Here is a 3,385-nt window from a genome sequence, read left to right on the forward strand (position 1 = left end):
TCTAGTTCTCCTTAACTTTTGTTCACCATTCATCTAGTTCCTCGATTTCTAATATTCATTCCTCAAGAGTTGTTTGTGGCTCCATCACTTTATCCCTAGGGGTTTCTTGTACAGAAGTTTGAGCCAAAATGTTATTCTCATGGAAAGAACTCGTAATATCATCTCGATCACTAGATAGTGTAACGGAATCACGAGCTTAAAGTTTAATTGTGTCATCAACTACACGAAGCGTTAGTTCTCCTGTACCAACATAAATAATTAAGGGTATGTCACTGTCCTTAACCATGTCTAAGACAACAAAATCGACTGGGAATATAAATTTGTCAATTTTAACAAGCACAACTTCAACAACACCCTAGGAAATCTAATAGTTTTATCAGCCAGTTAAATACTCATCCTAGTTTGTTTGGGTTTCCCAAGACCTAGTTGTTTAGACACTTTATAAGGCATGACATTAATACTAGCCCATAAATTAGCCAAGGCATTTTTAACGTCTAAACTACCAATTAAGCAAGGAATAGTAAAACTCTCTGGATCTTATAATTTGCTGAATAGTCTATTTTGCAAGATTGCCTAGCAAACTGCATTTAACTCCACATGAGATGACTCATCTAACTTCTATTTTTTTGTTAAGAGCTCCTTTAAAAATTTAACTGTGTTTGGCATCTGCGAAAGAGCTTCAATAAATGATAAGTTAATATGTAATTTTTAAAGTAGTTTAAGGAATTTACCGAATTGCTCGTCTGTGTGGTCTTTCCTTGTCGAACTGGGGTATGACACACGAGGTGTATACTCTTTACTTACCGATTTTGGTTCATTGTGGCTCAAAACAACCTTACCCTTACTTACCACCTTTTCTTGCCTTGATTCTGGTTCATTTTCAACTAACCCTTCTTCGTCACGCACAGTGATAGTATGGAGTTGCTCCCTTAGGTTAGTTTCAGTGTTACTTGGCAAGCTACCTTGTGGTCATTCAGAGATCAACTTGGAAAGCTGTCTTATTTGAGTTTCGAGCCTTTGAATTGATGCCTGCTAATTCTTAAGCACGGTTTCAGTGTTTTGAAAGCGTGTTTCTGACATTGAGATGAACTTTTTAAGCATCTCTTCAAGATTTAGCTTTTTCTCTTGCTAGTAAGGTGGTCGAAAGCCTGGTGGTGGTGGTGGTCTTTGATTTCCTTGTCCTCCCCATAAAAAAATTTGGGTGATTCCTCCAAACTGCATTGTACTGTAAGGATTATTTTGAGGTCGAGGATTATTACCTATATAGTTCATTTGCTCATTCTCCATGTTAGGACCGTAGGGTGGGTATTCTGAATTGCTCATTCCACCTCCACTTGTATCGCACTGCATTACTGGATGTCCCTACGTAGAACCAAATAAACCATCAATCTTTCTATTCAAAAGTTCTACCTGATTTGAAAGCATAGTAATCGAGTCGACGTTAAAAACACTAGCTGCTTTTGTCAGCTTTGTCCTCATGACTTGCCACTGATAATTGTTCAGTGACATCTCTTCTATGAACTCATAAGTCTCTTTAGGTGTCTTATTATTGATGGTTCGACCAGAAACTGCGTCGATCATTTGTTTAGTTGAGGGATTCAAACCGTTGTGGAAAGTTTGAACCTGTAGCCAAAGAGGTAACCCATGGTGAGGGCACCTTCTCAATAAATCCTTGTATCTGTCCCATGCATCATAAAGTTTTTCTAAATCCATTTGCACAAAAGAAGAGATATCATTCCTCAACTTTTCCGTTTTAGCTAGCAGAAAATATTTAAGCAAAAAATTTTCGGTCATTTGTTCCCAAGTAGTGATTGACCCTCGTGGTAACGAGTTCAACCACTATTTAGCCTTATTCTGTAATGAAAAGGGAAATAACTGAAGGCGAATGACATAATCAGAAATGCCATTGATCTTAAAGGTGTCGCAGAATTCCAGAAAATTTGCTAAATGAGTGTTTGGATCCTTGTCCTGCAAACCATCAAACTAAACAAAGTGTTGTATCATTTGAATCGTGTTAGGTTTTAGTTCAAAATTATTTGCAACAACAACAGGTCTAACTATACTCAATTCAGTTCCTGTTAAAGTAGGTTTAGCATAATTATACATAGTACGAGGGGTAGGATTCTGATTTACTGGATTTACAACAACTATAGGAGGTAACAGATTATTCTGATTATCCGCCATCTTTTCGGTAATATCGGTCTCGTCCTCTTACTCTTCTTCTATATACTAAAGGCTTTGCCTTATTTCTCTTTGTTTCCTGCAAGCTGTGCTTTCTATCTCACTATCAAATAATAAAGGTCCTGACGGGTTCCTTCTAGTCATATAAACTAAAGATTCCTGGCAGAAGGAAATAACAGGGAGATTAGAAGAGAAGTAAAAATTAAATTAAAACAAAAAGTAATTTGAAAAAAACATAAAAAAATGGCTAAACTAATAAAATTCAAGCGTTCCAAATATCTTAGTCCCTGGCAACGATGACAAAAACTTGATGGTCACTAAACTAACTAAAAATTTCAACAAGGCAAGCGCACCTATCGAACAGTAGTATAGTTATGGTGAGACCAAAAATATCGTATCCACAAGGACTAAAAGTACTAGTAATTACTATCTTTTTATTATCTAGCCTAAGAATTAAGGGGTGTTTTTAAACTAAAATAAACCATTTAATTAACTAAGAACATGACAAAAATAAAAGTTGGAAAATACTTTTGGAAAACCAATGGAGAAGACGATACCCAAGGAAGAATCCACCTAGACTTCACTTATTACTTCTGAACTAGACGATTTATTCACTTGACTTAATCCGTAGAAATGTAACACCCCGTACCCGAGACCGTTGCCGGAGTCGGACACGAGGGGTTCACAGACTAAATTCGCTTACTATCGCAGTCCATTTTAAAATTTTCCAGGCAGTTGGCTAACTGCGACACTGTCACCTTAAAAATCATATCTTGAGTTTCACAACTCGAAAATCAGTTTCATAATTTTTCCATGAAACTAGACTCATATGCCCATCTACATATTTTTTTCTAGAATTTTTGGTTGGGCTAATTATTACAGTTTATTAGTCAAAGTCTCCCATGTTACAGGGATCGACTACACTGACCTTTGCCATTACGACTTGGATATCTCCCTGCACAGAGCTTCAATACTGATGCTGTTTGTTTCTATAGAAACTAGACTCAGAGGGGAATCTATACATATATGTTATGACTCCTAATTATCTTTGGTTAATTTATAATGAATTTCCAAATTCAGAATAGGGAATCCAGAAACCATTCTGGCCCTGTCTCACGAGAACCTGAATATCTCTTAACATACTGTCCATATGATCGTTTCGTTACTTTCCTATGAAAATAGATTCATCAAGGTTCTTTTACAT

General features: G+C 36.4%; 1 non-coding gene across 1 annotated transcript; it reads left to right on the forward strand.

Annotated features, from left to right (window-relative positions):
• The first annotated feature begins 1,639 nt into the window (after positions 1-1,639).
• On the forward strand, positions 1,640-1,746 carry LOC121211633 (small nucleolar RNA R71). The gene has a single exon (XR_005906852.1). It is a non-coding gene; the product is annotated as a small nucleolar RNA R71 (small nucleolar RNA).
• Positions 1,747-3,385: the final 1,639 nt, after the last annotated feature.

The sequence above is a fragment of the Gossypium hirsutum genome, chromosome A12 (assembly GCF_007990345.1).
Source record: "Gossypium hirsutum isolate 1008001.06 chromosome A12, Gossypium_hirsutum_v2.1, whole genome shotgun sequence".
Taxonomy (NCBI): domain Eukaryota; kingdom Viridiplantae; phylum Streptophyta; class Magnoliopsida; order Malvales; family Malvaceae; genus Gossypium; species Gossypium hirsutum.